General features: G+C 36.1%; 1 protein-coding gene across 11 annotated transcripts in view; it reads right to left on the bottom strand.

Annotated features, from left to right (window-relative positions):
* The window catches only part of LOC136847412 (uncharacterized), a 654742-nt gene that overhangs the window by 199431 nt on the left and 442811 nt on the right, over positions 1–12500 (bottom strand). The window lies entirely within an intron of this gene.

Here is a 12500-nt window from a genome sequence, read left to right as displayed (position 1 = left end):
TCCAGTATTACTGGAACACTGCATCAGTTATTTCCGCATGTAAACAAAGCATTTAGAAGAACTTAAATGCTACTGAGGACGTAAAACTTGCTGAGAGCATTTGCGCCTAAACAATTACAGGTTAAGGCAGGGCTGACGAACGTATCTTACGTTCAGGTATAATTGAATGAGCTTGCAGATGGAAGTACCTGTAAGCGTACGTGTAAGTATTCACGTAATGTCTGTCAGACGCTCTGATCTAATGACCACTGTGAGATGAGAAACGACCTCGGGTAAAACGTGATAGATCTCATGGCTTAGCAACAGTGAATTTTCTCCTCCTTCTACAGCCTCCCTCAATCCTGGCCGCCTGCACACCCATCGAACCCTTTCATTTACTCCAGCCACCATTCCCTACCTCTCGGAAGACTCTGTGGCACATGCATGTATTCATTCTTATTGGAAAACAAAGCCTTCGTTTGATTTTTGCGGTGGACAGCGGAATGAATCTTCACTACTTTCACCTAATAACAACCTGATGTATATTGCAGGACGTCGTTTTTCCCAAACGAACTCAGAACACCAACAAACCAATTATATCAATGCATTTGACTACTTCGTCAGCGAAATGCTGAAGAAGGCAACTGCAAAAATTTAGTATTAGTGCTTCTTCTGAGACTGAATAACAATGGACTTAAGTGGTTAAAAATGGGTCGGGAAGTTTGCAGTGGCGTTCCTGAGGAGGGGCGGGTGCTGTTTGAAATCGCCCCCGGGCCTCAAAGTGAGGGGGGGGGGCCCAAAATGCGAAATTTCACCATTGCTGCTATGACAGGCCAAGCTAAATCCAGTGGCCCCAAAATAGTCAAGGGCCTCATTTATATTTGGACCCGAAAGTTTGGGGCCCACTGAAGGGCCCCAATTTCCAATTTTGTGAACAAAAATGTAACAAAAATGTTATGTAAAAGAAACTACGCTCTCCAGGGGCCCCCTCCCAATCGTAGAGCCCATTATAGACCTTCTTATACGGATCGGAGGAGGGTGGGTAACGTTGATTGGGGTAAGAGCAGGGCCGATGTAAGGCAAATGATTACTGCTTATAGGGGTCCTTATTATCCTCTGAGGGCCCCCATAATGGCCCCATTTGCCCATATAATACACATTCAAATGATTCAATGAATCTGGCCTTCAACTATTCAATGTACACCTAGTTTTAAGAAATAAAATTTCTGAAATTTGCATTTACAAGTGCCTTTAAAATTATCCTACAATTGCTCATATTCTAAAAATTTTCCCGGGGGAGCTTACAGCGCCCCCGTCCCGAAACCCCCAGCTGCTTTGGCTCGCTTCGCTCGCCTCCCACCCGAAAAGAGGGGCCCCAGATGGGACTGTGCCCCCCGGGCCCCAAAATGTCTAGGAACGTCCCTGGAAGTCTGCCCTTCTCTGTTGTCTTGTACTTTAATTCACTTTTTCTTCTTCCTTTTCTAAACAAGTGCCCAGCACCACTGCTCCCGAAGCTGTCGAGTAACTGGTTCTATTCTGCTCCATCCAATTTCAAGTTCAAACCTTTATGTGCCACTGTATTGAGCAATAATTTAGAATATTTGCTAAATACCCATGCATTTCGTCCCATAAACAAACGACAATAGCTAAGACGCTTTTTTTTAAACAGAGTAAAACAATTTCAGAAGGAAATTGCAATGCCACGAAGATCCCAAACCCAAAGCATAGGCAAGAAAAAGAATACTGTGGCATCACCTAATAGAAATCTTTTGGGCTTCATGGCTCATATTTTTACGCAGAAAATATTGAAATTCTGCCAAGAAAAATATAAAGAATAATCTAGCTCTCACAGGAAAAAGATATTAAAGAATTTTTTCAATGATGAAAATATCTTTATACGGCTGATGTAAAAGACACAAATATAAAAATAATGGCTAATAGATATCAAGTTAGAGAATGAAAAACTCAAAATCACACATAAGTAAACTAAACCTCAGTAGATAAGGAACAAGAGACTTAAAAACCAGAGGCATTTACTACACTGCCATAAAAGTATGCTGAAACAGCCAGCATTAAAATAACCTGCAACTTCTACAAACAGGTTTCCACGGTAAGATGTCCTTGCAACAACAAAATAGTGCACGACAGGGCTCCGTTTAGGGTCTACCGTCATAGGCGTGGCTTTCCACGACAGAAAGGAAGAAGAAAAATTCTCCGGTTACACAAACCTACAACATACATTATTTATGGGAGAGAGTATCATGGACAGAAGTGGCATACTTTTCATATCTTGTGACAATGATAATGGTATTAGCAAGGCTCACGACAAATGCATTCGAGATAAAGAGTAAGGCGGAGAAAAAATATTTTGCTGGATATCCTGGGCCAGGGGGATCAAGGAAAATTTTTCAATATTCGCAAAGCAAGTCTTAAGACAAAGGCATTGGTGTTAGACTAGGACAGAGAAAAATTATTTACATTTAAGGATCTGTAGAAAGTATTTCTTAAGGACATATCAGTGTTTTAACAGTCCACAAATACAAAGAATCTTAAAACCATCACATTGAAGAGACAGAGGAGAGGGAATACGATGATATGAAACCGTCAATGAAATATTGCATCGTATCAAGAGAGAGCAGAGATCAGAGAGAGAGAGAGAGAGAGAGAGAGAGAGAGAGAGAGAGAGAGAGAGAGAGAGAGAGAGAGAGAGAGAGAGAGAGAGAGAGAGAGTTTTCTTTAAAGATAAGCATTTACAATAATTAACACAAGCTTGAAAAAAAAATATAAGTACACCAGTCTGCATTCATGGAACAGAACTTATTCCACAGTTAAATATTCCGCGTGAATTAACATGAAGTGCATCTCTTGGGCAACATTCTTTAAAAAAACTTTTCAATCGAACGGTTAAACTAAAAAAGCCACTTTTAAGATTAAGCAAACTTACACCATTTCCAACCAATTGGTCATAACCCACCACATACAGCCTGCTCTCGGCTGCAGTGCCCGGAGTGAGCATAACAAGCATACAGGTTATAATTAACACATCATTTTGTTCTTTAGAATGCATCTTATACCTACGGGGTACATCTTACACCTCCTCCTCCTCCTCCTCCTCCCGGCATTGAGTCATACTCCGCCTTTAATAACACAGAAACACCGAAGCATCGTGGAGCGTAATTCTTTTCAGGGTCATCTTGAACTGGGATGCAAATAGCGCCCAAAGAAAAAAAAAGAGAAAAAAAGAGAGAAAAAAAAAGGTGCTCTCTCATTAATCAACACGGGGCGGCATACCGACTCCTCTCCTTCGCAGTAGTCACGAAGGTACTGACTTGCCAAGGACATTCGTTCTTCAATTGTTGACTGGGAAAAATGTAATTATTCAACAATTACATATTGGGCAAGAGTATATATATTTTGCATTTTGTCTGGAGAACGGTGGATGTTATTAAGTTATTCACTTTGCAAAGGCTTATATTTATCCTTCAGATTCTTAGTAAGTACGTTGTTTATTTTTCACTTAAAGATACTCATAGACATTTACCTAATCGATCTTGTTCAACAATGAAATTATTTAGTCCGTTATTAACTGCTAAAGTTGTATATTCCCATCACTGTCTGGATAAAATCATTTACTCCAGTTATTGACTTCAAAAGGAATATTCCCTTCAGAATTTTAATATAAAATAAAATTTGGGTAAAGCTATTTATGCAGTTACTGACGCCGTGAACATGCTTTTCGGTATTGATGTGACAAGATTAATTACTCATCAATTACTGACTGGGCAAGAGTATTTAAATTTCAAAATACAGATTAAGTAAGAATGTTTATATTTCAATTGCTAGCTTGGCAAGAGCACGCACTCTTCAATTACTGACTGGGAAAGGTATCTGTTATCCAGTTACCAACTGGGCATGAGTAATCATTCTTCAGGAACGCCTAATAACATGACTGTCTTCATCTTCGTACGTGTACCTCTGAAACCGTCTACTTATTACCTCCCTGTCATGTAGTCTTGTGTAAGAAACTAAACAAGCCATCAAAACCTCAGCGGGTAACGGTATACCGAAAGAAATTCGTGACTAGCCTCAGCTCGGGTCGATTCGCTTTCGGCTGCCCGAAACTGGTAATCCAATCGAATCGTTTCGACAGACATAATGAGAGAAAAGGAACTCGTCGTGCACTGTTTCAACGCAGGGACTGCTATTCCTTTATGAACTCTGAGATACTTTAAAAAAGAGCTATATTGACGAGAGACAAATAAATAAAAATGTATCTGAGAAGGAACGCAAGGTTTTCCTTCCGTCTACATGAACATAAGCAGAAGATTTAACCAGGCGGAATTTTATCACCAGACTACATGACTGACCTTCGATTAACACCCAGTATGTACATACATACATACACACACACACACACACACATATATATATATATATATATATATATATATATATATATATATATATATATATATATATATATATATATATATATTATATATATGTATATATATTATATATTTATATTGTATATTTATACATTTATATTGCATATATATAAATATATATATATATATATATAAATATATGTATTAAAAATGCTTATAGTTTATCTACTGCATATTAATTTCCACTTCTGTGAATCCCTGTCCCAGTGAAGTTCGAGATGAAATGAAAAAGAGAGAGAGAGAGAGAGAGAGAGAGAGAGAGAGAGAGAGAGAGAGAGAGAGAGAGAGAGAGAGAGAGAGAGAGAGAATGTTTTGATACCACAGAGCATTCCTGCTCGGCAAACATGATTCAGGTGAATCTCATGATCAGTCATCACAAAGAACACAAACAGACAATTCTTTCTCTTTCTTCACAGCAGTAATTCAAAACCTCCAAACAAAAAAAAAGTTTTTCGGCGCAATCGAGTTTTCTCTAGATCGTATAATCGGGGCCACCGAAAATAGATCTATCTTTAATCATGAGTCGGCGGTGGCCTGGCCTATATCGTTGCCAGATGCACGATTATGGCTAACTTTAACCTTAGATAAAATAAAAAAACTACTGAGGCTAGAGAGCTGCACTTTGGTATGTTTGATGATTGGAGGGTGGATGATCAACAAACCAATTTCCAGCCCTCTAGTCTCAGTAGTTTTATGATCTGAGGGCGGATAGAAAAGTGCGGACAGAAAAAAGTGCGGACGGACAGACAAAGCCGGCACAATAATTTTCTTTTCAGAAAACTACAAATAACAAACTGACACTGTTAAGCAAGTGATTCATATTTAGCTATCAATGACAAGGGTACTGGATTTAAAAAAAAAAAAAAAAAAAGTCCCTTACCTAGGACTGGTCAAAACAACGAAACAGATTTTCGACAGATGTGTGTCACATACAGTACACTTTCTCCTTAGTGAGCCTTTTCCCTCAGGGGGCTCCTGAAAATGTTAGCCTTCCATGTGTGGACAAATATTTAGGGATGATGTTGCTAGCTCTTCTCGTGTCCTTTTTTTCAGTCTCAGTCTCTCTCTCTCTCTCTCTCTCTCTCTCTCTCTCTCTCTCTCTCTCTCACACTTTTGTATATAAATATATAAATACATACATACATATAAATATATTTTACACACACACACATATATATAGATATATATATATATATATATATATATATATATATATATATATATATATATATATATATATATATAGAGAGAGAGAGAGAGAGAGAGAGAGAGAGAGAGAGAGAGAGAGAGAGAGAGAGAGAGAGAGAGAGAGATTTAACGGATCTATAACAAAAAAATTCAACAGCCGTCTAACCTCAAGGAAGAAAAAAAAAAAAAAGCCACAAAGGAGTCCCACATCTGAAGAGCTCACCGCGCTCCCAAAGTGTCTCTTGCTCCTCATTTTCTGTTTCATTGAAAATTCTGACCTGAACAGACTTGTCCTTGATAGGTACCACTCGTGGTGATAGCAGATGAACCGAAGACCAAATCAGATAACGATCGATCGTTAGTGGGGGCTGCGATGATAAGATAACGAGGATTATCAAGGCTCCTTTAAGACCACATACAATTAAAATCTGTTCTTTTTCATTCACTCGTCAGCTCCGGAAAACATTTCTGCCCTTCATGTTTCCACTTTCCAAACACATTCCTCTGTTTAGGACTTGAGTGGTTGCTGGTAGGCTAAACAATATCATTAATATGATAATTATAATTGTTGCTGTTATTATTATTACTCCCATGGAACCATAATAAAAAGATTTAGCCACAAAGATCGTAAAAGAAGCCGGAACCTATGCACTTGCACTGGGTTCGATCCCGAAGTGAGGCAGAAATTTATTCCTATTGCACAAGTGATTGTGGTTCACTGCCCTCAATACCTCTTGTGACCGTCTCTCTCTCTCTCTCTCTCTCTCTCTCTCTCTCTCTCTCACACACACATATAATTTATATGTATATATATATATATATATATATATATATATATATATATATATATATATATATATATATATATATATAAATGAAGATTCATAAAGTGTACACACACACATACATATGTACATATACTCGTATAATCGTGAAGAAGTGTATACACAAACATATGTATATATAAGCATATATATATATATATATATATATATATATATATATATATATATATATATATATATATATATATGTCTATATAACCATATAATATATATAAATATATATATAGTCTGTTAACAGGACATAAGTACTTTTGCTCACACGCACACACACCCACAAAAATGGAAAATACATATTTATATAACTACACCTTTAACTTCTCCTGCAGATCCAAGCAGCACAAAAAATGATTCGCTCCTCTTCTTCAAGCAAACAATCCAGAGACAGACAAAATCACGGCGTCGCACAAGGCAAAGACACACAACCTGTATTGTTTCAGGTTTCTGAAAAACTGAGATGCTCCTGAATATCTGAAACCGCCACTCAATCCCCCAACACAATGGTTTATGTAAGAGCAGAGCGGATTTTCTTCGCTGCCACTCCGGTACAAGACACAAGGCGTTCTTAAAGTGTCATTTGATTCGTCTTCTACCTTACAATGACATCCAATTTAATACCCTATAGCGTTACTTTATTCCGTTGGTCTCTATATTACAAAAATACCAAAGAGATAAGTTTTAAAAACAGGAATATCTTTCCTAATCAGCAACTGTCAGCCACTCTCATGCCATAAAAATGTATACGTCCTGACAGTACGCAGTACGTGACTCCACCGGACCAGAAATCCTTCCATCTTCGACGTATGTGTCCTTTCTAGAAGTGAATCGAGATCAGTAGAGGGTTTATACATACAAGAAGGCAATCCACGTAAGGCAAGGTATAGAGAACTAACTATCAAATGTAGCAAAAAAATTGGTTGTACCTAACAGATAACAAAAGATAACGTTGAACCAAAGATATAAACATTTTTATTGATATATATATATATATATATATATATATATATATATATATATATATATATATATGTGTATATATATATATATAGTATGTATATATACATATATATATATATATATATATATATATATATATATATATATATATATATATATATATATATATATATATATATATATATATATATATATATATAGAGAGAGAGAGAGAGAGAGAGAGAGAGAGAGAGAGAGCGATAACATGAAGAGGATTTCGAAGTATAACAGTTCAAAGAAACGTGAGTAGTGTTTACTATGTAACGATAAATATCACTGCGATTTCCATAAACCGCAGGCAATGTACTTTACATCCGGAACTGATTCCATTATGCAAAACGACTAGTTTTTCCAATAATGAACTCTCTTCTTTTGGCTTCATTATTTACAGAAGAACCAGTCTCGGATAACAAGCACGTGCCCTTCACTTGATCAATTTTTTGTGGAATACCTAATTTATGTCCTTTTAACTGATGCTAATTCCTCGAACAACCAACCTTGCCCTAATCAGAATTCGACAGATATCACTTGAACAACAATCCTTGCTCTAATCAGAAATGCTTAGATAACATGAGATATTTATTTGTCAAGGAAAGAAAACAAAAGAATTCTCTTTTCTATATTTTGGACGTTCATCAGCTCTTGTCACCTCAGAGTCTGCTTGAGAATCCATTCTTCTTAACTAATTAAGGATTCATGCAAATATGACGAAAAACTGTACACTTATCGACATACAATCCGAAGTCAATGATTCTAAATGCTCTCTAATTCCTCAAGTATATATTCGGCAGAACGATTGTTGAGTTCTCATTTGAGTTATTCGTGAATTTTTCTTTACTTCGATGTGAAGTTAATTGTGCATTTTCCCGACAATTATTTCTTGATTAACCGAGTGCTTCATTCATTAATTATAAATTCTTGTGTCAGAGCATTTAAGAATTTTTATAATAGCTTCAATCTGTTACCGGTAAAAATCCTTGATTGGTTTCGTAATCTGTTATAGTTGCTCTCTCATAAAACTTAAAAAAAAAAATATATATATATATATATATATATATATATATATATATATATATATATATATATATATATATATATATACATATACTGTATATAATTCGTTTCATTCGACCATTTCCAATTAGTTTATTTATTTGTGTTGTCCCAGTATATCCAATTTGCTTAATGATTAACAAGCGTTATTACAGGAGCATTTCCCATCTTTAATGTATAATAATAATACGTACAGGTCCCAAATAGCCTCTAATACATAATTCATGTCCTCTGCACATTGCCACACACACTGCCATCATTACTGTCTTAACCCGCGTTATTGGAAACTGACCACGCCCACTCGCAAAAATACTGATTTGCTTCATCAACAAACCTCCCCTTTTTTTGTTTATATAATCCGCAGTCTTTTTCATTCTGATCTAACCCCTGTTAGTAACGCATTCCCGGTTGCATTTTCACATCCAATTAATTTCACGTGGGTGTAACCCAAACAGGATTCCTCCGATTTCTCTGGAACATTTCTGGTTGCTTTGCGCATACAGGTTCTGTCTTATGACAGACAGCAATGGAAACAATGCGGCTGAGCTGATCAGGGATATCTTGGTACCTGCTGCTACCATTGTTCCAGAGGGCGATGTGGTGAAAGCAGCTCCGAGGGCAAATCAGGGCAAACCATCGTTAACTCTAATATCATTTTACCGTTTATTTATAATTGTTTTATATAGCTGGCATTGTAACTAATGTAATTTATCCTTAAAATAGAAAGTTTTCTCTATTTTTAAATGTAGTTATATGTTACCTCAAAATTAGTAGATGTGGAGGTACTGATAAGGTTAGTACCGTCCAAAACACTAACCAAATTTGGACCTCACTATGGTTTCCCGGTCAATATGGCCGACATGTATCACAACTCTATTTTTTCTATGCAGGTTCCCATGGAACAGCATCCTAAGAACCCTTTCTAGCTGTGGTGTTATAGAAGCTAGAAAGAAAATTGAGGAAAAAAAGGCGTGGGGCTTACCCCGAAGGAAACGTTAGAGGAAAACATTCAAGAAGGGAACTCCAGTGCTTAAATGACAGTCAGAAACACTCAAGGAAGCAAGCGTTCCAAAAATATTTTATTTCCACTCGTTTTTGGTTTTCACTAACTCTAACCCTCAGTTCGTATTTAAGAGTTTTTTTAATAGCTTCAGTCTGTTACCGGTAAAAATCCTTGATTGGTTTTCACAATATGTTATAGTTGCTCTCTCATAAAACTTAGAAAAAAAAAAAAAAAAAAAAAAAAAAAAAAAATATATATATATATATATATATATATATATATATATATATATATATATATATATATATATATATACATACTATATACATATAATTCGTTTCATTCGACCATTTCCAATTAGTTTATTTATTTGTGTTGTCCCAGTATATCCAATTTGCTTAATGATTAACAAGCGTTATTACAGGAGCATTTCCCATTTTTAATGTATAATAATAATAATATGTACAGGTCCCAAATAGCCTCTAATACATAATTCATGTCCTCTGCACATTGCCACACACACTGCCATCATTACTGTCTTAACCCGCGTTATTGGAAACTGACCACGCCCACTCGCAAAAATACTGATTTGCTTCATCAACAAACCTCCCCTTTTTTTGTTTATATAATCCGCAGTCTTTTTCATTCTGATCTAACCCATGTTAGTAACGCATTCCCGGTTGCATTTTCACATCCAATTAATTTCACGTGGGTGTAACCCAAACAGGATTCCTCCGATTTCTCTGGAACATTTCTGGTTGCTTTGCGCATACAGGTTCTGTCTTATGACAGACAGCAATGGAAACAATGCGGCTGAGCTGATCAGGGATATCTTGGTACCTGCTGCTACCATTGTTCCAGAGGGCGATGTGGTGAAAGCAGCTCCGAGGGCAAATCAGGGCAAACCATCGTTAACTCTAATATCATTTTACCGTTTATTTATAATTGTTTTATAAAGCTGGCATTGTAACTAATGTAATTTATCCTTAAAATAGAAAGTTTTCTCTATTTTTAATAAAATAGGAAGTTTTCTCTATTTTTAAATGTAGTTATATGTTACCTCAAAGTTAGCAGATGTGGAGGTACTGATATGGTTAGTACCGTCCAAAACTCTAACCAAATTTGGACCTCAATATGGTTTCCAGGTCAATATGGCTAACATGTATCACAACCCTATTTTTTCTATGCAGGTACCCATGGAACAGCATCCTAAGAACCCTTTCTAGCTGTGGTGTTATAGAAGCTAGAAAGAAAATTGAGGAAAAAGAAGGAGTGGGGCTTACCCCCAAGGAAACGTTAGAGGAAAACATTCAGGAAGGGAATTCTAGTGCTTAAATGACAGACAGAAACACTCAAGGAAGCAAGCATTCCAAAAATATTTTATTTCCACTCGTTTTTGGTGTTCACTAACTCTAACCCTCAGTTCACAACGAAAAAATGCAAAATTAACCACTTGTTGCCGGCCACGACGCCCAACTTTCTGTCAAATTTTGGTGTAATCTTGCCAACAAAGAGACATACACCTTTCGGTCAAATTTTAGTGTAATCTTGCCAATAAAGAGACAAATACCTTTCAGTCAAATTTTAGTGTAATCTTGCCAACAAAAAGACAAACAACTTTCGGTCAAATCTTAGAGTAATCTTGCCAACAAAGAGACAAACACCTTTCGGTCAAATTTTAGTGTAATCTTGCCAATAAGAGACAAATACCTTTCAGTCAAATTTTAGTGTAATCTTGCCAACAAAGAGACAAACACCTTTCAGTTAAATTTTAGTGTAATCTTGCCAACAAAGAGACAAACACCTTTCAGTCAAATTTTAGTGTAATCTTGCCAACAAAGAGACAAACACCTTTCAGTCAAATTTTAGTGTAATCTGGCCAACAAAGAGACAAACAACTTTCAATCAAATTTTAGGTAATCTTGCCAATAAAGAGACAAACACCTTTCGGTCAAATTTTTGTGTAATCTTGCCAACAAAGAGACAAACACCTTTCGGTCAAATTTTAGAGTAATCTTGCCAACAAAAAGACAAACACCTTTCAGTCAAATTTTAGAGTAATCTTGCCAACAAAGAGACAAACAACTTTCGGTCAAATTTTAGAGTAATCTTGCCAATAAGAGACAAATACCTTTCAGTCAAATTTTAGTGTAATCTTGCCAACAAAGAGACAAATACCTTTCAGTCAAATTTTAGTGTAATCTTGCCAACAAAGAGAAACATTTTCCAGTTAACTTTTAGTGTAATCTTGCCAACAAAGAGACAAACATTTTCCAGTAAATTTTAGTGTAATCTTGCCAACAAAGAGGCAAACACCTTTCAGTCTATATTAGTGTAATCTTGCCAACAAAGAGACAAACACCTTTCAGTCAAATTTTAGTGTAATCTTACCAACAGGCAAACACCTTTCAGTCTGTTTTAGTGTCAGCGTGCCAAAAAAGAGACAAACACCGTTCAGTCAAATTTTAGTGTAATCTTGCCAACAAAGAGACAAACAAACAAAAGAACCGAATCAACAAGACAACTTCTTTATCGAAGGTTAATGTTAATTTACGTAATGTTGATTGGCATGACATCGAACTCTCTCTCTCTCTCTCTCTTTCTCTCTCTCTCTCTCTCTCTCTCTCTCTCTCTCTCTCTCTCTCTCTCTATATATATATATATATATATATATATATATATATATATATATATATATATACTGTATATATATATGAAATTAAAATCTCAAATAATTATGAATTCTCCCAGAATAGTATTACCTTATGTAATATTCATTCATGCCGTGATATCTCAGGAACGCCATTACGTGGACGTTAGTGCACTAAAATCCAAGCGAATAGTTTGCAATAAACGTCCGTATCTTTAATGGAATCTTCTCCGTGAGGATTCCGTATCTGAGAGGGAGAATAATTTCTCGTATCTGTTACGAGCCAAATTACGTAACAAACTGCGTAACTGTGGTTAGGCTGGGATAAGGTGTAGATGCAA

This window comes from Macrobrachium rosenbergii, chromosome 16, assembly GCF_040412425.1.
Source record: "Macrobrachium rosenbergii isolate ZJJX-2024 chromosome 16, ASM4041242v1, whole genome shotgun sequence".
In the NCBI taxonomy this organism is placed as follows: domain Eukaryota; kingdom Metazoa; phylum Arthropoda; class Malacostraca; order Decapoda; family Palaemonidae; genus Macrobrachium; species Macrobrachium rosenbergii.
This window is presented reverse-complemented; position numbering and strand designations above follow the sequence as displayed.